The following is a 27,930-nucleotide window of genomic DNA, read 5'->3' as shown; positions in this document are numbered from 1 at the left end:
TTGGCTCCTGAGCTTCCTCCATAGGTTTATTTCTCAGCCAAGAGTTAAGTATCCATCCAGGCCAGCCACATGCAGGGACAAGGGGGTCTCACTTCCCAAGTGTCACTTGAGGACATGAGGAACTGCCCAAGAATTATGCATCCATTCACTCATGGCCCTGATGTTCTAAGTTTGCATCATTAAAGTAGTAACAACCATGGGCTACAAAGCATTGCCTCCCTTAGGAGACCTGGTTCAAACAAAAATCCTCAAATGGCTCAGTTATCAAACAATAAAGTGGAGGATTAACTGCCAGATGAAAGAAAAGTGACTTTCTGGGATAATTTTTTTGTTTTCTCTTTTAGTAAGTGAAGATCTTTCTGAAATGTATTACATTTTTTTTTCTTGCTTTCCCCCATTAGTAAAAGTAACAGATACTCTCTGAATGATATTAGAAAATATACACACAGACAAGAAGAATTACCAATAACCTCAGCCCTCAGTCAGAATCACTTACTATTTGGAAATGTTTCTTTTTAGCCTGTCTTTAGGACACCAGAAGGACTGGATCAAACAAAAATCCTTGACCTTCTGGTGTCCAAAAGATATAGATGGGCTTCCCTGATAGTTCAGTTGGTAAAGAATCTGCCTGCAATGCAGGAGACCCTGTTTCAATTCCTGAGTCAGGAAATCTGCTGGAGAAGGGATAGGCTACACACACTCCAGTTTTTTGGGGCTTCCCTTGTGGCCCAGGTGGTAAAGAATCTGCCCCCAATGCGGGAGACCTGGGTTCGATCCCTGGGTTGGGAAGATCCCCTGGAGAAGGGAAAGGCTACCCACTCCAATATTCTGGCCTAGAGAATTCCACTAAATATATATATACATATATATAGGTTTAGTCGCTCAGTCGTGTCCAACTCTTTGCAACCCCATGGACTCTAGGCTGTCAGGCTCCTCTCTCCATGGAATTCTCCAGGCAAGAATACTGGAGTGGGTTGCCATTTCCTTCTCCAGGGGATCTTTCCAACCCAGGGATCGAACCCAGGTCTCCTGCATTGCAAGCAGTTTCTTTACCAACCGAGCTATGAGGGAAGCCCATAAATAAATACTTTTATTTCCTGTATAAATTTTGTGTATTTTTTGCATAACTTTGTATATTTTGTGTAATTTTTATACACACTTTTGTTTACTTCTCACCTTATAAATTCATTCATTTTACAAATTTAGGACTATGCATACTGTTTTGTAATAATTTTTCATGTCATAACATGTGGATATGTTTCCAGACTATTAAACTATTCAATATTCTTCTACATCTTAGCCCTCTGTCCCTCCTCTATTTTGAGATGGTTGCCTAACTATTTGGTGGAGAATCAGGATTTCCTCCCAACTTCTAATAATAGTTTTTTATAAGAGTTACCCAGGTTGACTGTAAAATTTTAGAAAATACCTTTGGGCTTTATCAAATTGAGGACATAGATACATACTGCTTTATAATTTGTTTTTACTCTCATTATATCCCAAATATTTTCTTACCTCCTTAAATACTTCTGGGGTTATTTCCTGATTTTTCTAAAAAACAAGAAGAATACTCAGAACCCAGTTTCACATGATTGTCATGAGTCAAGGGTCACCAATAAGAACACTGACTATTGTAATATATTATAGCTCTGGATGCAAATCATACATTATACAAATCAGGGTAATGATGCCAGGAGATACTAATAAGCCTGGGCTGATTTCTTGGTTTGTTTATGTTGTTTTTTAGAAGAGTTCTCCAATGACAAGCTCTCTAATCAGTGGTCTCTTCCTCATGAAAGTAAAAGAGACATAAAACTTCAATCAGTTGATGTGTCTGCCAAGTGAGTTATTAATTCAAACAGACTTTTCCCAAGTCATTTTCCTACTCTCTTAATAATAATAATAATGAGGAAGGGGAAGCAGATGAGAATGAGAAAAATTATGTTCCTGTTACTATGACTTGGGTGATTTCAAAACAACTTCTACTATTTCTGAATCACTAATGAAAAGTCTATGTCAACAGTTTCAATCAACTTTTTCTTTTCCATAGTCAGTAAGAAATGCATATCCCTCATCACCTTCAAATTTGTATATGAGTATTTGGAGCAAGTTTATTCCAACATCTGCAAATTCTCTCTCATCATTCATCAGAAGACAATTTGGCACTGGTCACGGCTTCTGAATTCAAGCGCTGTGACTTAACTGATTAACAAAGATTCATATTTGAGGCCTAAGAACTCTGTGAGATTAGAAATGCTTTTTTAAAAGATAGACTCATCTGATGACCCTCCCATGTAATGAATCAACTCCCTCATTAAATCTGTTCCCAAAAACACATTTGATATTCTAGAGGCATACACTTAAATAAGTGAGACTGGTACTATAAGGTGAAGATGTTTACCAGAACTAACCTGTAACCCTGGTTCTATACAATAGACAATACAGTTGTGTATTGTCCTCAGTGGATGTAGGCAAGTCATCTTTTTTTTTTTAAGTTGTCTTTTAGTGAAGATACAGAAAGGGTTTGGCAACAATCAGCACCGTAAACAACAGGCAAAATCTACGCCCACCTCATCCATGAAAATTGAAACCTGTATCTGCCACACAATAGGCATTGAACAAATTTTCTGAACAACTGAAGGTTCTCAAACAATAACATCTTTCTTTCACCAAAATTCTTTGCTCCATGAGAACCATCAGGATTAATATATATGACATTATTCAACCTACCTGTTATTCCACTTAAATCTGATGGCAGCTTGCACAAACATTTGCCAAGGTAACAGTGACAAGCCTCATCAGATGTGTCCAGTTTTGCCAGCACTATCAAACTGTAAAAAACTATGTGCAGAATAACTTTTGCAAAATAGCCACAATCTTGTACTGCAGTCTCCTGGCTTGCCTTTTCAACTCAACTACATCAACCCTCCAAACGTCACCCTTTAAAATGTCAAAATCACTCATTAGAAAATAAACACAGCTCAAATACACTTGCCTGAAACAAACTGATAACACAAAGAAATGCCAATCAGCCCCCCACAAATACGATTGAGTCTAATCACCTGCCAGTGTATTTTCTGACTTTGAGAAAGTCTTTCCTGCTACCTCTCTGCTTTATGCAAAGTTGAGCACAATAAACGACAGAAAGGGTATGGACCTAACAGAAGCAGAACATATTAAGAAGAGGTGGCAAGAATACACAGAAGAACTATACAAAAAAGATCTTCATGATGCAGATAACCACAATGATGTGATCACTCACCTAGAACCAGGCATCCTGGAATGCAAAGTCAAGTGGGCCTTAGGAAGCATCACTAAGAACAAAGCTAGTGGAGGTGATGGAATTCCAGTTGAGCTATTTCAAATCCTAAAAGATGATGCTGTGAAAATGCTGCACTCAATATTCCAGCAAATTTGGAAAACGCAGCAATGGCCACAGGGCTGGAAAAAGTTACTTTTCATTCCAATCTCAAAGAAAGGCAATGTCAAAGAATCCTCAAATTACCGCACAATTTCATTCATCTCACACGTTAGCAAAGTAATGGTCAAAATTCTCCAAGCCAGGCTTCAACAGTACGTGAACCATGAACTTCCAGATGCTCAAGCTGGATTTAGAAAAGGCAGAGGAACCAGAGATCAAATTGCCAACATCCGCTGGATCATCAAAAAAGCAAGAGAGTTCCAGAAAAACATCTACTTCTGCTTTATTGACTACACCAAAGCCTCTGACTGTTTGGATCACAACAGACTGTGGAAAATTCTTCAAGAGATGGGCATACCAGACCACCTGACCTGCCTCCTGAGAAATCTGTATGCAGGTCAAGAAGCAACAGTTGGAACTGGACATGGAACAACAGACTGGTTCCAAATCGGAAAAGGAGTACATCAAGGCTGTATATTGTCACTCTGCTTATTTAACTTATATGCAGAGTACATCATGAGAAATGCTGGGCTGGATGAAACACAAGCTGGAATCAAGATTGCCTGGAGAAATATCAATAACCTCAGATATGCAGATGACACCATCCTTATGGCAGAAAGTGAAGAAGGACTGGGAAGCCTCTTGATGAAAGTGAAAGAGAAAAGTGAAAAAGTTGTTGTAAAACTCAACATTCAGAAAACTAAGATCATGGCATCTGGTCCCATCACTTCATGACAAATAGACAGGGAAACAATGGAAACAGTGAGAGACTTTATTTTGGGGGGCTCTGAAATCACTGCAGGTGGCGACTGTAGCCATGAAACTAAAAGACACTTGCTCCTTGGAAGAAAAGTTATGACCCACCTAGACAGCATATTTAAAAGCAGAGACATTACTTTGCCAACAAAGGTTCATCTAGGCAAAGCTATGGTTTTTCCAGTAGTCATGTATGGATGTGAGTTTGGACTATAAAGAAAGCTGAGCATCGAAGAATTGATGCTTTTGAACTGTGGTTTGGAAAAGACTCTCGAGAGTCCCTTGGATTGCAAGGAGATCCAACCTGTCAACCATAAAGGAAATGAGTCCTGAATATTCATTGGAAGGACTGATGCTGAAGTTGAAACTCCAATACTTTGGCCACCTTATTCGAAGAACTGACTCATTGGAAAAGACCCTGATGCTGGCAAGGATTGAAGATGGGAGAAGAAGGGGATGACAGAGGATGAAATGGTTGGATGGCATCACCAACACGATGGACATGAGTTTGAGTAGGCTCCAGGAGTTGGTGATGGACAGGGAAGCCTGGCGTGCTGCAGTCCATGGGGTCGCAAAGAGTTGGACATGACTGAGTGACTGAACTGACTGACTGTGCTTCAGGATGGGTAGAGGGTGTGTGTGCGTGTGTGTCTGTGGGCATGTCTGTGTGTGTTTTTTACCTATAAAATAGGGATCTGGATCTGGAGGAGATGCTCTCTCTCATCTGTAATTTTGTACTGAAATGATTTGCATTAAAATTATTCCAATTATTCTAACTATTCCATATTATGAGCAAGAGTTGAGTTTGATTACTGTTGATTAAAAAATTGCCATGGGAGGCAATGTAGTATAATGACAAGAGACAAGTTTGAAATTAAGAAATGTAAATATGACACCTAGTAGAAGAACAGGAGAAACACGTGGGGACATTTTTGGATGGCACAGTGATAGAGGTCCCTAGTGGAATTTAGTGAGTGGGCTCTAGGGACGCTAAACATCCTGAAAATGTGGGGCAGACCCACACATGAGGTCCTCCCTTAAATCACAGCTGTGAGCGAGCAAGGAAGAATCTGAATTTCAGATCACATGGTTTCTCAGGAGTTGTGACCTTGAATGACCAGTGGTTAAAGTCATTTAATTCTGAGCCTCAAGCTCCCTGAAGGTAAAAATGGGAATATAATTATCAACCTCAAAGGTTTCTTTTGTAGACTAACATATAAAACAGCATGAGCAAATTGCCCACATTCTAATCCTGGCTCTATAAAGGGTAGGCCCTTGTATGTTTCACCTTAACCTCCTCACTGTCCTTACCCATAAAACTTAGGCAAAAAAAGTGCAGGGTTTTGATGAGCTGTGGCTCAAGGCATGTTAGCTATTATTATTAGTACAGGGCTGATTATTAACAGGTGTTCAATGAGTACTCTGACTCCACGGCCTCTCAAGGCCATATTACGGAACCTAGCTACACAATTTCAAAAGCTTAGTAACCATACCCATCTCAGATCACCACTGACAGGAACAATCAGTCAAAAGAAGTAGGGCCTGTTCTTCAATGATATTAACTGATATTTTAGCAAATTGTCTTTCAAAACAAATCTGTATGCTAGTGCCTTTTTTTTTTAAGGCATACTAATGGCATTGACTAATGAGGCATAGCCTACACAAGGTTTCCAGGTGTGTCCCAAAACATAATTAATAGTTTAGAGGATTAAATGGCAAAGTCCGGGTTCCACACCCCCAGTTAAATACTGAAAAATCTAAACATAAACAAAAACAAAAACCCATTATTAGCTTTTCAAAACCCCTCAAGCGGACGCAACTGAAGGACTTAGCATGCATGCGTGCATTGGAGAAGGAAATGGCAACCCACTCCAGTGTTCTTGCCTGGAGAATCCCAGGGACAGAGGAGCCTGGTGGGCTGCCGTCTATGGGGCCGCACAGAGGCGGACACGACTGAAGTGACTTAGCAGCAGCAGCACACCCTGTGAATAACATTTAATTCTGGAAAGATGGTGAAAAATAACAAACACCATTTGCAGAAATGCATTAACATGGATCAGAAGTTTAAGCCCCCAGCCCACTCGGCAGGTTGACAAGCATGAAGCTGGCAGAAAAATGTCTCACGAACTGGTGCCACAGAGCAGCAACACAGTCCTTTGGCTACAATAAACTACAGGTCCCTCAGCAGCTGAAGACTGTCCTTTAACAGACATGCATCCGTTTGCCACACTCCAGGATCACGAACTTTCTCATCAGGAACATGTATGGTCCCTGTGCTCACTAAGCTTAGCTTGAAGTTCTTTGATGTTAATGGGGGGGGGGGGGAGGCGGGGGAGGCTTGGGGGCTCAGAATCAAGATTGTATTCTGTCAAGGGTGGGGCTTAATTAATGAGTAAATTGTATCTTCCTGAAATAACATTTGATTGAAATACTTTTAGGAGTAAATGTTTAAATAGATGTGATATATTTAATCAGCATCTTTTCACAACTGCTGCCCTGGCATGATTAAAAACCATGTTAATCAAGCAAAATTCTCCAAAATGACTGATCTTTCACGCAATAGGTGTTCAAATTCTACTTTCACTAAGCCCAAGAGTAAGTCTTCTAAGATTTCAAATTTAACTATACTTTGACAGAGAAATTTATTCTACACATATACTCACACAGTGAGAAATAATGAGGACACAGAAGGGTATACCTCTCAATATTAGTTCTAAAGGCATTAAGGTCTCAAAGTATGTTAGTTGCTTAGTCATGTCCAACTCTTTGAGGCCCCATGGACTGTAGACTGCCAGGTTCCTCTCTCCATGGAATTCTCCATGCAAGAATACTGGAGCGGGTTGCCATTCTCTTCTCCAGCGGATCTTCCCAACCCAGGGATTGAACCTGGATCTCCTGCATCACAAGCAGATTCTTTACCAACTGGGTCATCAGGGAAGCCCAAGGTCTTCAATCGGGCCTGGTAAATAAATTCTGGCTCTTCCATTCATTGGAATTATATCGCCATTAAAACAAATGGGATAGATTTATATGTGCTGATATGAAATCATCTTGAAAAAGTATAATGTCACACAAAGAGAAGAGCAAAGCACTGAATAGTGTGTATATTTATGCAGGATACAGTTACGGTAAAGCACAGTTCAGTTGCTCAGTCGTGTCCGACTCTTTGCAACCCCATGGACTTCACCACACCAGGCTTCCCTGTCCATCACCAACACCGGGAGCCTGCTCAAACCCACGTCCATCAAGTCGGTGATGCCATCCAACCATCTCATTGTCTGACATCCCCTTCTCCTCCTGCCTTCAATTCTTCCCAGCATCAGGGTCTTTCCAAAGGAGTCAGTTCTTCACATCAGGTGGCCAAAGTATTGGAGTTTTAGCTTCAGCACCAGTCGTTCCAATGAATATTCAGGACTGATTTCCTTTAGGATGGACTGGCTGGATCTCCTTGCAGTCCAAGGGACTCTCAAGAATCTTCTCCAACACCACAGTTCAAAAGTATCAATTCTTTGGCACTCAGCTTTCTTTATGGTCAAACTCTCACATCCATACATGACTACTGGAAAAACCATAGCTTTGCCTAGACGAACTTTTGCTGGCAAAGTAATGTCTCTGCTTTTTAATATGCTGTCTAGGTTGGTCATAGTTTTTCTTGCAAGGGGCAAGTGTCTTTTAATCTCATGGCTGCAGACACCACCTGCAGTGATTTTTGAGTCCAAAAAAATAGTCTCTGTTTCTATTGTTTCCCCATCTATTTGCCATGAAGTGATGGAACCAGATGCCATGATCTTAGTTTTCTGAATGTTAAGTTTTAAGCCAACTTTTTCACTCTCCTCTTTCACCTTCATCAAGAGGCTCCCCAGTCCTTCTTCACTTTCTGCCATAAAGGTGGTGTCATATGCATATCTGAGGTTATTAATATTTCTCCAGGCAATCTTGATTCCAGCTTGTGCTTCATCCAGCCAGGCATTTCGCATTATGTACTTTGCAAATAAGTTAAATAAGCAGAGTGACAGTATACAACCTTGAAGTACTCCTTTCCTGATTTGGAATCAGTCTGTTGTTCCATGTCCAGTTCCAACTGTTGCTTCTTGACCTGCATACAGATTCTCAGGAGGCAGGTCAGGTGATCTGGTATGCTCATCTCTTTCAGAATTTTCCACAGTTTGTTGATGTAGATGTTTTTCTGGAACTCTCTTGCTTTTTTGATGATCCAACAGATGTTGGCAATTTGATCTCTGGTTCCCCTGCCTTTGCTAAATCCAGCTTGAACATCTGGAAGTTCATCGTTCACGTACTGTTGAAGCCTGGCTTGGAGAATTTTGACCATTACTTTGCTAGCGTGTGAGATTAATGCAATTGTGCAATAGTTTGAACATTCTTTCACATTGCCTTTCTTTGGGACTGGAATGAAAACTGACCTTTTCCAGCCCTGTGGCCACTGCTGCATTTTCCAAATTTGCTGGCATATTGAGTGTAGCACTTTTACATCATCATCTTTGAGGATTTGAAATAGTTCAACTGGAACTTCACCTCCACTAGCCATGTTGGTAGTGATGCTTCCTAAGGCCCACTTGACTTCACACTCCTGGATGTCTGGCTCTAAGTGAGTGATCACATCATCGTGGTTATCTGCATCATGAAGATCTTTTTTGTATAGGTCTGTGAATGCTTGCCACCTCTTTTTAATATGTTCTGCTTCTGTTAGGTTCATACCGTTTCTGTCCTTTATTGTGCCCATCTTTACATGAAATGTTCCCTTGGTATGTCTAATTTTCCTGAAGATATCTCTAGTCTTTCCCATTCTACTGTTTTTTAGTATGCAGGATATGTTTGTATTTGCATAGCCCATACATGAAAAATACACCCCAAAAAACTGAAGCTATCTCTGGAGAAGGAAAGGGAGGACTAGAATGAAAGGAGGATTTCTTTTATGCTTTTATGCTGCTTAGGAAATTTTTTAAAACCATGTGCCTATTTTTCATTTTTTTGTTGAAAGGAGGATTTCTTTTATGCTTTTATGCTGCTTAGGAAATTTTTTAAAACCATGTGCCTATTTTTCATTTTTTTGTTTTGTTTTATTTTGGGGGCGGGGGGCACTTAGCCACAACATGTAGCTTTAAGGATCTTAGTTTCCAGACCAGGGATTGAACACAGGCCCTGTGAGTGAAAGCACCAAGTCCTAACCACAGGACTATCAGGAGAATTTTTTGCATTTCATTTTTTAATTAAAAAAAGAAACAATATATTTAACTTTTTTAAAGCAAAGGAGCAGATGCTCCCCACCTGTCAGTTTTCCTTTAATACTAAATCCAACACATTAAACAATAAGCATGATCAAGGCAGGTAGATTTTTAAAAACAAAGTGAAAAATTACAGTTCCCTGCTTCTCTATAAAACTGCTAACCACCTTTCCTAAATTTTAAGGGACAAAATAAACAGTTTCCACAGACCCCTACAAGAAACAGGCCTATAAAACACTTGAAAAGACCGTGTTTGTTTTCTGGTATAAATAAGTCAAATGCCTCTGAATTTCTTGCTGCCTCTCTTGTCAAACAGGCTATAGTGCCAAACCCAGTTTTCCATTAAGCAAACATTACAAAAAGCACTCCACGGCTTGTTGACTGTTCGCTATCTCGCAACCAAATGCCTAGGGGACTGACAGAACCTGCTCACACCAGTAAACATCCACAAAGAGCTCACTCATCAATCAGAATTACACTGTGTACTCTGCCACCACCCCCACACTTCGCCCATCACCCCACCACTGCCACATCCAGAAAAGCAGCCGGGTACCCGGGAGTACACAGCTCCATCAACACCCCCACCCGGTCCATTCCTCCCCCAAACTCAGGCCAACCTGGCTGATCCTGGACAACAGCTGTCATCTATCCCAAGAAGGAAGAGACGTGGTCAGGGATGTGCCATGGCTTCCAAACTCCAGTTTAAACACAATCAACTGCCTCTGCTCCTTCCTACACTACGTTCCTGGTGATCATATGGCATTGGAAGAATGAAAACAGCTCCTCTCCACCAGCTCCTAGTTCCTACCATCCTGGATCCATTCAACATAAGCTGTGTGACCTTAAAGGAAAAAAAAAAAAAAAAAAGATTGGTCTCTTTGTTCCTGAATTTTGTCATCTGTGAAATGGCACCAGTAATGCCATAGACCTACACAGAGCTCACAGTGTGAGGACCAGACAAGTAGAGCTTTTGGCCCAAGGTAGCCTTCCATGTATGTCATCTCCTACCATCACCATCATCTTTGGATACAAGCCTGCAGAAGCCTCCTATCTGGTCTCCCTAATTCCCTATTCCTAATTCTAGTTTCTATCCAGCAGTAAAAGTGGCCTCCAAAGTGGGGTGTTTGAGGAAGAATGGATACATGGATATGTATGACAGGGTCCCTTTGCTCTCCACCTGAAAACTATCATGACATTGTTAACTGGCCACACTCCAATATAAAATAGAAAGTTTAAAAAATAAAAATAAAAAATAAATACAGGGAAAAAAGCAGGGAGGGATTTAATCATCCTGGTTACATCTACCCTCCTCTCCCCACTGAAAAGTGATAAGATCCCCCACTTGCTACAGTGAAGTCCAGAAGCCTTGGGGCAAACCTCTCCAGGGAGCCCTTTAATTCGGGACACTCTGGCTCCACCCATACTGCTCTCCTCCCAGAGAGGGTAAAGGCCCGTGCCAGATGCTCCCAATACTTCATTGAACTTTTCCCACCTATAAAGAAGAAGCCAAATAAGGACCATTCTGTGCTAGACTGTGAGCTCCATTCACCACGAGACACCTGCATTCAAACAGCTGTCAACCAACAAGAAATATCACAGACCCCTCTTTTCAAGTATGACAGTTCTTACAACCATAAAAAGCTGGAAGCCAGGAAAACCAGCTTCACTGTTGCATCACGTTAAACTTTTGGAATTGAATAGAACCAGTGAGAGACTAAGCAATTAACCTAAAGATAACCAGATATTAGTCCAGTTCCTCATCGTTTAGTTGACGTGCTCAGACTTGATGATTCATCCATCTACCATCTAATACCAGGCCTAACTGGAGAGTATGTAACTCTCGGTTACAAGTTTCACGTCTGGAAGGATCTCATTTATCTATTTGAATGTGAGCCCCTGGCTCCTCCTCTCAGGCTGAGAAAGCTGCTGCTGAAGTACTCAGAGTGAAAGGCTCCTGATACCACTCTCCAAAGAATTCAATTTCTAAGAAAAGTCTAACTCATTTTGCGTTGGATAAGATGAAGAGAATGAAGGCTTCAAGCAAGTTGGGGGATAGGGAAATAAAACTCAACATCTCCATGATTTTCCACCACCCTTGCTTTTCCAGTGAATGCTGTTAGGGTGGGCTGGAATAACTCAACCTGCGATATATGTGACTAAGATAAAAATTCCTTTTATCCTTCACAAGAAAGAGTTCACAGGCAGTCACTTCACTCTTCCCCCCAACCTTTTTTTAAACTATTATTTTCAATTGTGATATAATACACGTAACATAAAATGTACCATCTTAACCACATCAAAGTCAAGTTCAGTGGCATTAAGAACATTCACATTGTTGTGCGACCACTACCACCACCCATCTCCAGCACTTTTTCATCAACCCAGACTGAAACTCTGTACCCACCACACAATAACTCTCCACTCCTTCCTTCCTCCAAATGCTACAAACCACCTTTCTACTTTGTCTCTACAAATCTGACCACTTTAGGCATCTCATCTAAGTGAAATCATATGATGTCTATCCTCTTTCAACTAGCTTATTTCACTTAGCATAATGTCTTTACGTTCATCATGTATCAGAAGCTCATTCCTTTTTAAGACTGAGTAATATTCCATTGTGAGTCTCTATCACATTTTGTCTTCCATGCACCCAGCAATAGACATCTGGGCTGCTTCTACCTGTCAGCTATTGTGAATATTGCTACTACGAACGTGGGTGTGCAAGTATCTTTTCAAGACCCTGTTTTCAATTCTTTGGGGGGTATATGTCCAGAGCTGAGACTTCTAGATTATATGTTAGCTCTATTTTTAATTTTTTAAAGGAATACCATATGGTTTTCCAAAGCAGATGCACGTTTACATTCCTAGCAATGCACAAGGGATCCAATTTCTCCACATACTTGTCAACACTTTTTAATTTCTGGTTAATTTCTTGATAGTTAATTTCTGTTAAATTCTGGTTAATTTCTTGATAGTAGCATCCTAATGGCAATCCTTTACTTTTTTAACTTTAAAATGGTTGACTGACTTAACTTTTTTTCCACCTACGGAGTTCGCTAAGAATATTAGCAAATCTGATTCTCGTGAGTGTGTTAAATATTCATCTTCTGAGAGGTAACTGCAATAAAGCATCTAAGATTCAAAAAGTTTTGGACACAAAAACCACCTTGTATTAAAATCTGAAACTGCCCCTTCTGAGGTACGGAAAGTACCACCTCTGAATATTAGTTTTCTCATCTGTGAAATGAAGCTAGACTCATTTCTTACAGTTGTGGGAGAACTGAATCACAATATTGTATAAAGTACATATTAGCATGTGCCTAGCACCTAATAAACACTAAATGATCGACATATGATGATAAGGAGCAGGAAGGTTTTGTTATTACTAGAATACTACTAATACTAGCAGTAATACTAATACTGAGAATACTTACTAAAAGGTAAGTCACAAAAAGATCTTCTATTTTGCCTTTTATATATATGTAGCCTTTCCTCATTTATTCAGGTATTGTTTTACACAATTTATACATCCACTCCTCAAATCTCAAATATGTCACTGTAGCCACGGTAGCATTTTTCTTATATATAAATATATAAACATAAATATTCTTCTCCAGTGTACGCAGGATATCAGAAACTAAGCAATAGTAGCATAGCCCCAAAATGCACTTTCCAAGATTTGAAAAAGCAGTAACGATAACTTGTCACATAGTTCAAAGTATACTGCATCCAGTTAGAGAAAAAAGGTGGAAGTACAGTGTGAGATAAGGTTGTTTTTCTCTGTTCTTTTAATTAAAGAGTCAATGCCAAATGGTTATCTTCTGAAGTATGGCTTAGGCTAAATTTGCACACTACATTTAAAAAAACAAGCTTTACTTGTTGAAGCCTCTCCAGGTATTTTTCTTTAATTTATTTGTTTTATCTGACTGTGCCAGGTCTTAGTTGTGGCATGCAGGATCTTCACTTGCAGCATGTGGGATCTAGTTCCTGATCAGAGATCGAACCCAGGCCCCTTGCATTTGGAATATGGAGTCTTTGCCGCCAGACCACCAGAGAAGTCCCATCTCTAGGTGTGTTTTACTTTACATCTTTATCTGGATTCTTGTTTAAATTCACAGGACCTGAGAGAAACACTTAGAAATCATATAACCACTTATAGTTAGATATGTTTCTACTGACTTACTGATAAATTACAGTAACATACAAAACACTTGGGAACCCAAAGCAGGTGGAAATGATCTATGCATACTTCAAATTTAAGCAAATCAAATAGACACAAATGAATTTTAAAATAAAAGTCAAATCAAAAGGGTACAGATTCATCATCAAAACACTTCAAGACTGCTCAGGGCGTGTGCACATGTACATTAGGCATTCTAAGGACTTGACACTTATTAACACTTTTGACATCTATAAAGCGTTCTGATTTGGGTCCCAACAATATTATAAATGTATTTTAAATTATTCCTTAAAATTTGGACATATTACTTTCTTTATATACTCCACTGAGAACTATTCAGGTAAAACAATACTCCAAAACCTTAATTATGTTACTGGCTTCAGATTTCTAGATGGTATTCATCTCTCCATCTTGGCTAATACAAACTCATACTAGACTCTTTCTCCCACCCACCCAAACAAGTGGTTCAAAACACTGGGATGCCCTGATAATGGCATTTATTTCAGTTTATTGGTTCAGATTTAAATCAGCAAATTCTGTTTCAACCACTGTTACCTTCTTTCAATTTTTTAAAAGATTTTTTGATGTGGACAATTTTTAAAGTCTTTACTAAATTTGTTACAATATTGCTTCTGATTTTTATATTTTGGTATTTTGGCCTAGAGGCATATGGGATCTTAGCTCACCAACCAGGGATTGAAACCACACACCCTACACTGGAAGGCAGTCTTAACCTCTGGACCACTGGGGTCCACAACCATTATTACTTTAAACTGTTTTAAAATTACTTTCTAACTTCAAAAATTAATGCATATTGGTATATAATTTTTAACTCTTTCTTTGGTGTTTTAAGATTTAATGAGTGATCTCAACTGATTTTTCAATGAACTCTTTAACCCTAGAAAGGCTCATGGTCAATGACTATTGTCACTGGCTCTCAGTGATCACTAGAGTCAGGTAGAAGGAATTGGGCTGAAGTTATTGCCCTATAAAATAAATCCCTGCAATTAGCTTCACTGCTTTAAATGACAAAAAGACCACACATTCTCCCCAAAGCTGTATATTTTGAATACTAATCTTTTCTCTCTGTCTCCACCTCCCTCTGAGTTTTCACTATGATCTGACCACCAAAAAGACACTGACAAGAATAAGAACGTCAGCGCTAACAAACAACATACCCTGTTAAGTCACTGTACTTATTTTTTCTTCCTTTATTGGTTTTTGAAATGTGATCCCACCCGCAGAGGCGGCCACAGTTGACCTGTAGGTGTTCCTATCACCTCTGCCTGCCTAAAGTTCATAGCACTAGGACTAAGTCTGCTGCCCAAAGTTATGTAACGGCCAGAGTCTCTGAGCCTCAGAACCCCAATCTCTGAGAAGAAACCATGGGCCAGCGGCTCAGTATCAGGGCCAGGTCTCCAGAATCCCAGGCCAGGGTTCCTTCCCTTATAGATCTTTCATCTGCTGCCCTGGGTCCTAAAGCACAGCTCAGGCCACCCAGAGATGTAGCTTCTGAATCCTGATCATTTCTCCAGAGTTCAGCTGCAGAGAAGTACTCTAGCTCCCAGTTTGTCCCCTCTCCCCTTGCATATTTTGCTTTCATCAAATATTCTAATGTCCTTCACAGAAGTTTTCTTTTTCCCAGGACCCAGCATAGGATCACAAATACATTTAACTCTTAGGTCTCCTTAGTCTCCTTTAAACAGAAACCGTTCTTCAGCTTTTGTCTTTCAGGACATTGATATATTTTTTTTCCCCCTTTATTTATTTATTTATTTTTTCAGTGGGTTTTGTCATACATTGATATGAATCAGCCATAGAGTTACACTTATTCCCCATCCGATCCCCCCTCCCACCTCCCTCTCCACCCGATTCCTCTGGGTCTTCCCAGTGCACCAGGCCCGAGCACTTGTCTCATGCATCCCACCTGGGCTGGTGATCTGTTTCACCATAGATAATATACATGCTGTTCTTTCGAAACATCCCACCCTCTCCTTCTCCCACAGAGTTCAAAAGTCTGTTCTGTACTTTCTGTGTCTCTTTTTCTGTTTTGCATATAGGGTTGTCGTTACCATCTTTCTAAATTCCATATATATGTGTTAGTATGCTGTAATGTTCTTTATCTTTCTGGCTTACTTCACTCTGTATAATGGGCTCCAGTTTCATCCATCTCATTAGAACTGGTTCAAATGAATTCTTTTTAACGGCTGAGTAATATTCCATGGTGTATATGTACCACAGCTTCCTTATCCATTCATCTGCTGATGGGCATCTAGGTTGCTTCCACAGGACATTGATATTTTTGAAAAATACATGCCAATAAGTTTTAGAGAATATCCTTCAATTTAGGTTTCTCTGGTGTTTATTCATGATTGGATTTGGACTCCTAACCGGGGTGTGACACCCAGAGACATGTGACACTCACTGCTTCTTACTGTGTGAGTTCCCACGTGCTCGGTCGCTTTAGTCCTGTCTGACTCTTTGCAACTCCATGGACTGTAGCCCACCAGGCCCCTCTGTCCATGGAAGACGGGAGTGGGCTGCCACGCCCTCCTCCGGGGGACCTTCCTGACCCAGGGATCGAACCTGTGTCTCTTACATCTCCTGTAGTGGCAGCAGGTTCTTTACCACTAGTGACGCCTGGGAAGGCACTACTGGTGGATTCTGACTCCTTGTTTAGTGTTGTCCAGTGTCCCCACTGAACTGTTACTTTTTTTTTCCTTTTGTAACCAATTATTAAATCTGTGAGGAGAACAACACACTGATTTCAGAAACCAACCCTTGCATTTGATTGGTTAATAGTTATTTGCTGAGCACCTGCTAACCTGCTGGGCATGGTGGTGGTACTGGAGATGCTGCACTGGGAAAACAGTTATATCCCTGCCCTCAGGAGGTTTACATTCTAGTTAGAAAGGCTGATAGTGGGCAAGTAAATAAAGCATACACTGGGCACCCTGGTCACAAGTGCTTCTAAGGATATAAAGCCGAGACCGGCAGACAGGACTGGAGAAAGAGTAAGTTGAGCTGGTGTTGCTGTTGTGGCTTTGAGCCCAGGATCCAAAAGGGTGCAGAACCTTCTAAAGCAGAAATTGCATCTTGTTCCTTCCTGCTTAAAATCCAAAGAGCACCATGCTCTCTGGACATCCAGGATCCTGGAGGAGTGCCCCAGGCTTGCCACATTCATCTCTTGTCATCTTCTCGCCATGTTATGCGCTGGCAGTAACATCTCTGCTTCCCTCAATGTGCCCCCCATTCTTGCACCCCTCACTCACATGGAGGAACTCCTCTTCTTGTCCATTTCTAGCATGTCTCCAGGGCCCATGCTTCAATACTGAGGACTAGAGAGGAGGAAGGAAGCCTGTCCACAAACTACCATTCTTACTTATAGCTTTTCATTGTAGACATTTTATACAAAATTTTGTATTATATCCAAGGGTACTTCGTTACATTTTTAAACTACCCTCAGCAGAGCACTTAATGAAACTTAATGTTTGATTTTTCCCTCTTCTCTGGGTTAATTAAAGGAATTAATTCGCAGAGATAATTCCATATGATTCACACACAGACTAAGAAAATTAGCAGGCATTTCTCTAGCTTAGACAGCTTGTAAATAAACATCATGAATATGTGAACACCCACAAGCAAGTAATGTAGAATTCCACCTACATAAATGGACTGAGTCATGCTTCAATCCAATTCAACAAGTCTATTCTCTATTCGGTGCCACAGGAGTTTGCAAAAAAAAAAAGGGTGGGATTGGAATCTCAGGTTCCTATGTTACAAGGTTAGACAATGTGGTAAGATGTTAAAATATATGGTATCATTAAAACTCTAGCCAAAAAAAAAAAAAACCAACTTAGGACTATTTCTTAGATTATTACACATAGTTATATAAATAATTGCAATTTTAAGTCGGGGTATTTAACAAAATTAAAATTGCACATCTTGCATCACTGTCCATTTTTGTTGTTTATATGTATATTCGCTGGAGGAAAGGCAGAGTTGGTTGGTTTTTAATTTGCTTAAACAGAGGTTGGCTTTGTAGACAGTGTCTTTATTACATGCTGTATTTGCACTTTAGAAATGCCTGGCTTAGGCCTTGGGCCTTGCCTCCTTCCTGTCAACAGGACCGGAGGGCCTTCCACAGACTCCCTCCTCCCTGAGACACCTCTTACCTGACAAGATAGGAATCTGTGACTATGGCTGATTAGAATACCACTTACCTGGGTAATCATCTCTACTCCTTGTTAAAAAGAAGACTCTTAATTTCCACCTCCAGCCTCTCCCCACACAAAGATGATTTCAGATGAGGAAAGAAAAAAAAAAGCTGAAACAGCAAGAGAAGTTGGGAAAGAAAGCTGCAGGCCCAGACTCATCCCATAACCGAGCTCCTGAGGGAGTCGAGGGGAGTCCCCACTCCAGGCCTGCTTCCTCTTATCTGCCCGCAGGACAGAAGGAGGAAAACTCACCTGCACATGGACCCGCCTCCTGCCTTTTCTACTGGGAAGCTTCAGTCCTTTAGGTCTGCCCACAGAATGACAAAGATCTATCTGCCCACATTTCACAACATTTCCCGAATGAGCTCTTCTTAAATTCACTAAAATTCCAGGATTCTGTTACTTAATACTGTGCAGATAGAAAGTTTTGTCAGGCGAGACTACTAGGATGAAAAAGAAAAGAAGAAATGCCTTTCCTATTCCTACCAACCTCCAGATCCTCAACTTTAACTACATCCAGGTAGGTGCCCTTAAGCCCTCACAAGCTTTTTCTAAGGAAGTAGTAATGTGCAAATTCATAAATGTATGTCAACTTTTCCATTTTAACAAGAGCTATAAACAGTGGATTGATTTGTTACAGGTCAGAAAATGAACTTATCATCCAAATAAGATTCTCAGCATAAATCAATTTCTCCCACAGTAATGTAAATAGAAAGATACAATTAAGCCCAACCTGAAATTAAACTATCAATATGAAACCATGACCAATATGAATAACAGCTGGTGAAGAAAATTCTTTACTAATTTTTCTTTTTTCGTCCATGCTGTGCAGCACCTGGGGTGGGGGTGACCTTAGTTTCCCGATCAGGAACCCACACCCGCTGTATTGGAAGCATGGAATCTTAACCACTGGGCTGCCAGGGAAGTCCCAGAAGAAACTTCTTTTACACTTCATAGACTCATGTGAGAAAACAGCTACCCTGAGCCCCACCCGGCATGGGGAGGACCTGCCTTCCAGACGATGAGAACCCTGTATTCCTTAGGGAGATGTCAATGCCACTTGTGATGCCTGCAGAAAGCTCAGCCTTCAGAATAAAAAGTTTCAGATGTTCATCTTCCTTTGTCACTGATTCACTACTGCCTGGGCCAGAGAAGGGAAATGAACTTGCAGGCTTGTGTGAAAACAATAAAACGCTGTTTTTCCAGGACAGCTGATTAAGAACACACTGTCCTAAGTGCAGTGGAGGGCAGCGTTCCTTCCTGGTTCCCGGCTCTCAGGGGAGCAAAGAGCAGCTCCTCAGGCTTGGCCTCCACTGAACAAAGCCCGGGGGTCGCCTCCATGCACAGACACTGCATCCATGGTCACTGCCACTGGGACAGCCTGGAATTACTGAGACCTTAGAGACTCCGGAGGACAGAGGCTGCCAAGATACTTAACCATGTCCCTGCGTATATTTCACAGAGCAGGTTAATAAGATCAAATAGGTTTTGTAGTGAGAAAGAAAGGCAGCTAAGAAAGCTGAGTAACTTACACCAACATGGCTAATTTGTAGCTATCCAGCCTGTCATGTTCCTTGGAACCCAGAAGCATGTTATGTCTTCTTTGATTAGAGAAAAGATTCTGAATAAGATGGCGTATATAAATGGTGACAAGTTTCCTATCTCAAAATTGGGGCACATTCTGACAAGTATAAACATACATCTAGAATCTAAACAGAATATCTGAAAGAAAAGACAGTCTCCACCTGCATTTCAGGAGACCTGGGTTCGATCCCCTGGAGGAGGGCATGGCAGCCCACTCTAGTATTCTTGCCTGGAGAATCCCCATGGACAGAGGAGCCTGGTGGGCTACGGTCCACGGAGCCACAGAGTCAGACATGACTGAAGTGACTGACCGCAGCACACAGCGCGGCACAGTCTCACAAAATCCAGGTCGCGTCACTGCCCTGCCTACCCAGCAAAATCCCCAGGCTTCCTCCTCTGGAGATTGAGTCAGTAAATCTGGGAGGTGCCTGAGAATCTATAGTTTTCACAAGCACCTCAAGGAGATTCTTACATTCTGGCAAGTTTGGAGAACACTGAGTTGAGTCAATTATAGTCTATAACACTTAGTTCTCTTTAAGATATTTCTACATTTAAATCCCGTTTAGTAATACCATCAATCATGTTAAGCTTATAAATGGTAACAATAATGAGTATCTGTCTTCTCCTAACTCCTCAAATAATAATACAATTTTGGTAATATCCATTTTAAAGAAAGAGGTTAAGTAACTTGTACAAAGTTACAAGCTAGCAAATGATGGTGGGAGGGAGTGTGGGAGGGATTCAAACAGAGGTGTGACTCTAACCTTTATATATACACCCTTAACCATTATATATACAACCTCTTCTTTCACAAGCAGACATTCTGTTTACAAGTGGTAGCAACTGATTTAGAACCCAAAGTAAAAAAGATTTAGGAAACTATTTATGAATTGCTAGTACTTTCAAATTACTGGCCATGTAGAGATCCAGGGATCCAGCAATATCTCTAACAAAAGGTTTTTATTCTGTTCCATGCTCATATTTCGCCTTTAAGCAAATTTGGATCCTGGTCTTCATACCTTTCCCCAGCAAGTCGAAAAGACATAATCAAGAAGTCAATGACCACCCCCCACCCAAAAAAATAATAAGCTCAGAGGAATTACAAAATGCTATAATTTAGCCCCCAAATCTGAACAGTATATCAGATGGAGGGCTAGATGTTCATACTGATTGGTAAAGAACAAAAAAAAGGTGTGATGTTCAAATATTTTCATAACTGCCCTCTTCTATCACTTCTAACACTAAAAACAAAAAAAAGAAGAAAATCAAATTTTTCTGCTCATTCTGCCTAGATTAAAAAAAAAAAAAAAAAACACTTGACATAACAAATGAACAGTGTCCCTATGCCTCTTCCTGGGCTTGGGTTAATTAGAAGTCACTCAAGTTTGAACAGGATACAAAAAATCCGAATGGAGATGATACTCCTGATTCATTCAGTGAGTATTTATTGAGGGCCTTCTATATGCCAGGCACTGTTCTGGGTGCTATGGCTATACAACAGAGAATAAAACAGACAAAAAACTCCTGCCTCTAAGGCGCTCACATTCTTTTAAGAGGATATACACTCTAAAGAAATAAGAAAACGAGCAGTTTGTCAGATGGTGCAGGTGCCATGGCGAGGACTGCGGCACTGGTCTCCAAAGGGCTCCCTAACAGGGGCCGTCTGAGCAGAGGCCTCAGGGCGACGGAGGGCGAACACCTAGGGTGAGTGCATCCCCAAAGAAAGAGAACTGTGTCCAGCAGACACTCCTCCATCCCCGTCTACACCACAGTCCTCCCCCCTCCCCAAATTTTCTATCTATCTTTCTAGCTACCCTTCTCCCAGATGCTCAGGACAGGAACTGCCCTGGGCTCCTTCCCTTCCCTCGCATCTCCCCATCCCGTCAATCAAGGTGGTCCTGTGGGCTGCACCTCCTAAATACTCATCTCCATTCCCCACCTGAGAACAGGACATCGTAATAAACCTGGATGGCTGCAGCAGCCTCCAAACTGGTCTCCCCATATTTTCTGTGCTCCTATCTCCGAAAATCTAAGCTCCAGTAAGAAACCAGAGCGCCCGCTTGGAAACACATATGAAGTCGCACCAAGGCCCTTTTCTAGCTCAATGCTTCCCACTGCTCTTTGGAATAAAATTTGGATCCTGTTAACATATACACACTGCTACATATAAAACAGATAATCAATCGGGACCTACCCTATAGCACAGGAAACTCCACTCAATATTCTGTAATGACCTATATGGGAAGGGGGTCTGGGGGAGAACGGATATGTATACATAGTATGACTGAATCACTTTCCTGTTTACCTGAAACTAACAGCACTGTAAATCAACTATACTCCAATACAAAATAAAAATTAGAATTAAAAAAAAACCTGGATCCTGGATGCCCAGGCCTGACGGCACAGTCCAGCCCTTGCTTACCTCTCCAAATCATTCAGATCCTTGTCCCCAGAGCGCACCAGCTTCTGAGCCACCTTGGCCTTCCTCCAGTCTCTCTAACAAGCCTCGCTTCTTTCTGCCTTTGCCAATTGCTCCTCCTGTCTGCAGAGACGCATTCCTCATCTCCCCGGGCACACTTCCCTCTCATTCTTTGGACCTTAAGCTGGAAGCCACTGCCCCGGGGTGACTTTCTGTTCTTCCCATCACATGCGATCCTCCACTGCCCACTTATTATACCCTGCATTTCTCCCAGCACCATCACAGCTTTAATTAAATCATTATTTCTATAATTTAATGGCTGCCCTGTTCCAATAAACTAATCTCTATGGTGACAAGGACCACATCAGTTAAATTCATTTTTGCTTCTCCAAATGCCTTAAAAAATAGCCGAGTTCAATACATATTTGGGAAGTTAAGCCTTCCTCCTCACACGTCCCTGTATTCTCTCTCAAGGAAAATATGGGGTTGCATTTTTCCACTGCACCATCTACATCTCACAAATCTGTCTTCTCATTACTAAAGTTAGGAACTATGAAAAGGCCATGCTGAAATAATGAAGTTGCAAATTGAGAAGTCCCGAGTGGAGCCATCTGGGTCATGTTTGTTTTTTTAGTTTTGTTTCATGTTACAAAATTGTCTTCCTATAGGGAAGCCCAGTTAAGCAGAGCCCATTCCTCAGACCACACAGGACTCCTCAAGGAGCAAATTAAAGTACAGGAAAGAACAGACTTCCCTCTGGTTCACAGTTATCAGAACTTTTTCATTTTAATTAAAGCTAATGGGAGCCACTCGCTCTGTGACAAGAGGTAAAAGGACAGTGTCACAAGCCCCTCACATACCAGACAGTTCACAGCTAACAGTGGGCGGCTACCCTGAGCTGCACCCTAACCAGGAACTAGACCCTTGGCAGGGTGCCTTCCCCACACACCACCTCATTTAACTGAACTGAATCTTGGCAGCCACCCCATGATCGAAGTGATTTGATCCCCAATCTGATCAAGGAGACCAAAGAGAAACGTCACTTGCTCAGGCTCATGGAGGTCGTAAGTGGCACGGCCCGGGCATCAGAAGCAGCTCTTTCAGGCTCCAAATCCTCAGCTAAGTATGTCAGTGGGGACACAGTGCTCTGGTACCAAGTGTGTCCAGAGTGCTGGTTCTGAGTGTGAATGACTTGGCTGCTCTCATCCCAGCTCCCCAGCTTACAGGACCAGAGAGGGGGAGTGACTGGCACAAGATCACACAGCGTGATGGTAGCTGGGGGCAGCCAAGAGTTCCATCCCTGCGGGACTGTCCTCCTGACAGATAGCACCTCTCCTCACAAACAACCCTAAAACCCTCAGAATAAATGTCCCCAGTTGAGCTTTCCTAAGGAATGCGGTAATGTTATAAAAATCCTAAAGTAGCCTTTAGAGTTAAGCAAAAGCAAAACAGAAGGACTTTATCACTCTCCTTTCTTGCAGCTGCCACTGGTCAGAATGCACACAAGCAGCCCCTTGTCTCCAGCCGCCACGCAGCTCTTCTAAGCGACAGAAGCCCAGGAACACAGAGGCCCTGGGCCCAGGCCAGCTGGAGCCATGCTGAACAGGCTGAAAAGCAAGCGGTTCTGACATCTCTTCATCAATGCTGTTCACTCTGGGGAAGCGATAAACACAATTTTGCACGCACTGATCATGCTTCTTTCTGTATAAGACCAAGTTCAGGAAGAAGACCTGAACCAGGGGGTCATCCCTGCGCCCTGAAACAGCCTCCTGGTTTTTATGACCCCAGCAGCAAAACCATCACCGCATCCAGGTCAGTGTGCCATGGAACCCAAGCCCTTGCCCTCTTCCCAAGTGAGCCGGCTGACAGCCAACAGCCTGGTATCACACTGGTTACCAGCCAGCGTGGGCCCTGCCAGGCTGGACCGGGGCAGCAATTACACGTGCTTGGTGTTTGGAAACTCTTCTGGAAAAGCAGCCCGACTGGGCCTAATGCCCTCCTCAGGAGGGTCAGACCCCAGCTCGCGAAGACCTTGCAGGGGGAGTCCCAGGAGAACTTCTGTTCCAACCAGGCCTCCAGACCACTGGTCCCCTGGCAACAGGGAGCCGCCCACGTCAGCTCCCACAGCAGAACCCATCAGGGCGTCTCTCTGAGTGCCCTGACGGTTGCCCACTGTCAGGAGCCCCCGCTGCCCAGCCAGAGCCACTGGTCACAACACACGATTCCCTGGAGGGTGCTGTGTGGCAGCAATGCCGGATTTAAAACTGCGGTCACTCATTCCCTGAGATCTTTTTTTAAGTGAAAGAGAATGCACGTGAGGGCACCTCAAATATTCAAAGAGTTAAACAACCTAATGGTGTCAGAAGAGTCACCAGTTGGTATGCTGCCCACATCTGAGGACTGGGCTGCAGGGGGTATAACTTGAAGGGGTCCCCATTGTCCTTCGGGGAGGCAGGGTGATGTGGATCCCAGAGCCGCAACCTGGACCAAGTTACACCAGCTTCTACCACTCATTTCCCTCATCAGTAGACTGGGGCTAACAACAGATCTCTTGGTATCACCATGGAACATGATGTGAGAAAAAGGAAGTCATCTGTTGGCACAGTGATTGGCACATAATAAACCACAAATTAATGCTCGCTTCCTTCTTCAATGGTTTTAGAGAACTTTCGTTAGTATCACGTATTCCTTTCCTTTTCCTCTTTTATTAATCGCTGACAATCTTCTTTCAAAATTAACAACCCACATATATTCATATTTTCCTTACGAATATGTGTGGAAAAGAATATCAAGATATATGTCCAAAGATGCTCACTCCAGCATTAATTGTGATCTTCAAAAAAAAGTAATACCTGCTCACTAGAATTCAATCACAGCACTTGCAATAAATGAGGTAGTTCAGTGAGTGCTAATAAAAGGAAAGTACTATAAGGTATGGGCTTCCCTGGTGTCTCAGAAGGTAAAGAATCTGCCTGCAATGCAGGAGACCGGGGTATGATCCCTGGGTTGGGAAGATCCCCTGGAGGAAGGCATGGCTACCGACTCCAGTGTTCTTGCCTGGAGAACCCCTGTGGACAAAGGAGCCTGGCAGGCTACAGTCCATGGGATTGCAAAGAGTCAGACACGACTGAGTGACTTTCATAAATAAGTTCATTATGTATATGTTAGCTTTGGTGTCCAAATAATTTACCAGTAGGGAGAATAAAAGGAATAAGGGTAGACAGATATGGAACACAAAATAATGGCCCCATGTCCACATCCTGTGGACAGAACCTGTGACTATGTTACCTAACTCTGCAGATGTGATAAATTAAGGATTTTGACATGGGAAGAGTATCCTGGTTATCCAGGCTGCCCCAATCTAATCACTTGGGTTCTTCAAATCAGAAACCCTTTCCTGGATTTGACCACAAATAAACATCAGAGAGAAAATGGAGGAAGAGGCTACAGGCCAAAGAATAGTGGCCGCCTCTCGAAAGTCTTAGACACGCTGATTTTAACCAAGAAAAGGCCAAAAGTTTCAGACACGCCGATTTTAACCCAGAAAAGGCCAAAAGTCTCAGACACGCTGATTTTAACCCAGTGAGACCCATGTTGGGCTTCTGACTTAAAGAAGCATTAAGATAATAAATTTGTGTCGTTTCATAACAGTAACATTGTGGTAAAAAATATACCAGCAATAGAAACTAACAGAGGAGTAAAAGGGGTAACTTACTTATAATTTTATATCCTTCTAGTACTCCAGTATTTCTAGTATAATTTTATATATTCTTTCTAGTATTTATATCTATCCATATTCTTGTCTGAATTTTTATATTATGACTTCAACTCTTATTTAATTGGGAAGGAAAAGAAGAAATTCTTTACCCTGCTTCAGTGTTATGATTCCCTGATCACAAAAGCTTTCATATGGCACTTGGTTCATTTTGCCTGAAAAACTGAGTGCTCTCCTTCAGGACCAAACAAAAGTCTACTTACAAGACCCAACTGAAGCGACACATCCCAGGTCAGGGTTTCCTCCTTAGGGGGTCTCTCCTGCAGCTGCACTTAAGGGGGTTGCACACAGCTCAGGTGATCACACTGGATGGTGAACTCCTTGAAAACAGGGCTTGCGGCTTATTTGGCTATGCAAACCCAACCCTCATAATAGGCATTGCAAGTGGTTAATGATTAAGTGTTTGCTCCGCTGAAATACTGGATTGCATTAAATCCAAACCAACCTAGTAAGCCCCGGTTTTAAATTAACAAGGAGTCTTCTACCGGGAAAAGACTGCTGCAAGCTCAGAGGCATTATCCAGCTATCTGTCCCATAAAGGGAGAAGTTACATCCTTCAGCCCCACAAATCAAGCAGAGTTCAATCTTCCTTCAAAATCAAATTTTGACTTCAATTTACAGAAGATGGTGGTTATCAAGAGATACTGCTTCAGAGCTCCACTGAATTTTCAGTCTGAATCTTCTAATTCCTGCTATCAACATTTGCGAGTTATATTTAAATTATACTAGCTATAGTGATGAAATAAGCCTTCCTTCTTCCCATCTAAATCAAAACTTGGGTTTTTTCCCAATACAATATTGTATCATCCATTCTAGGGGGAAAAAAAATCACAGCCCAGTTGTTATAGCTGAGATTTAAAACAATCTAAAAATGTATGTAAGTCTACTCCATTAATGACTGTTCTAACGGCAAAGAAGCCAGGAAAGGAGATAGAGCAACAATTGATTAAATGTTCACGCACTAAAGACTGCATCTGCTAAAGCAAGAGTCAGAAGCTTTTGTTTTAATCTCCCAAAAGCATTCTGTTTAAAAATATTAGAACTTCTATCTCTACAGTCATAGTTATTTCCATTGCTCAATTAGAGGCCAAAGTACTAAAGAGGCTACACTTTGGTGTTTGAACAAGACAATATTGTAATTAATGACTTCACAAATCCTCATCCATCCAATCATGGGCAAGTGACAGACACTGAACTCTTCATGAGTACTCAATCTAAAGAACATCATTAATTATTCACTTTTGTTGTTGTTGGTGTTTTCATCTTAAAGTCAGATTTATTGGAATATAATTTACAAGCAGTTATCCATTCTTTTTAGGTAACAGTTCCATAAGTTTCAACCAAAACATATAGTCATGTCATCATCACCACAGTTAAGATACGGGTAAAAGTTCCCTATACCCTTTGTAAGCCAAGTGAAGTGAAGTCGCTCAGTCGTGTCCGACTCTTTGCGACCCCATGGACTATAGCTCACCAGGCTCCTCCATCCATGGAAATTTCTAGGCAAGAGTACTGGAGTGGGTTGCCATTTCCTTCTCCAGGGGATCTTCCTGACCCGGGGCTCGAACCCGGGTCTCCCACATTGCAGGTAGACGCTTTACTGTCTGAGCCAGTCAAGCTTCTCCCCAATTCCCAGCCCCAGGAAACCATTGGTCTTTTTTCTAACCCTATACTTTTGCCTTTTTCAGAATGTCATATAAATGGAATCATGCACAGAATGTATCTTTTTGAGTGTGACTTCTTTCACATAACATAATGCATTTGAGAGTCATCCAGTTAGTTATGTTTGTTCTTTGTTAGTACTGAGTAATATTCCATTGATGCCCAGTTTGCTTATCCACTCTCTTGTTGAAGGACATGTGAGTCTTTTCAAGTTATGGGCAATTAGAAATAAAACTGTTGGGAGCTCCCTGGTGGTCCAGTGGTTACAACTCTGATCTTTCACTGCTGAGGGCCTGGGTTCAATCCCTGGTCAGGGAATTAAGTTCCTGCAAGCAGCCAAACTAAATAAATAAACAAACTAAATAACACTGTTGCAAATATTAGCCTACAGGTTTTTGTGTGAACAGAGGTTATTTCTCTGGGGTAAGTATCTAGGAGTGAAATTGCTATATGGTAAGTATATATTTAACTTTGCAAACAAAAAAACCCACATGTTTTCCAAAGTGGCTGTACCATTCTATATTCCTGCTAGAAATGCAAAAGAGTTCAAGTTGTTCTGTATCTTTGCCAGGACTTGGTAATATCTATTTTTATTTGCCTTTAAATAACTCTTTTTTTGGCCAAGATACTTGGCCGTGATACACGGCTTGTGGTTAGTTCCCCAACCAGGGAT

The 27,930-nt window shown here is 41.6% G+C and overlaps 1 protein-coding gene across 11 annotated transcripts in view; it reads right to left on the bottom strand.

The window, feature by feature from the left end:
* Nucleotides 1–27,930, bottom strand: part of SGMS1 (sphingomyelin synthase 1) — a 322,655-nt gene that overhangs the window by 189,393 nt on the left and 105,332 nt on the right. Inside the window, exon 1 of one of the 11 annotated variants that reach the window (XM_043476120.1) lies at nt 25,799–25,813. The exons of the other annotated variants lie outside the window; for them this stretch is intronic. The gene's annotated coding sequence lies outside the window, so the exon portion shown is untranslated. Of the gene's footprint in view, nt 1–25,798; nt 25,814–27,930 lie in introns of those variants that run through there. 11 annotated transcript variants of the gene reach the window in all.

The sequence above is a fragment of the Cervus canadensis genome, chromosome 8 (assembly GCF_019320065.1).
Source record: "Cervus canadensis isolate Bull #8, Minnesota chromosome 8, ASM1932006v1, whole genome shotgun sequence".
NCBI lineage: Eukaryota > Metazoa > Chordata > Mammalia > Artiodactyla > Cervidae > Cervus > Cervus canadensis.
This window is presented reverse-complemented; position numbering and strand designations above follow the sequence as displayed.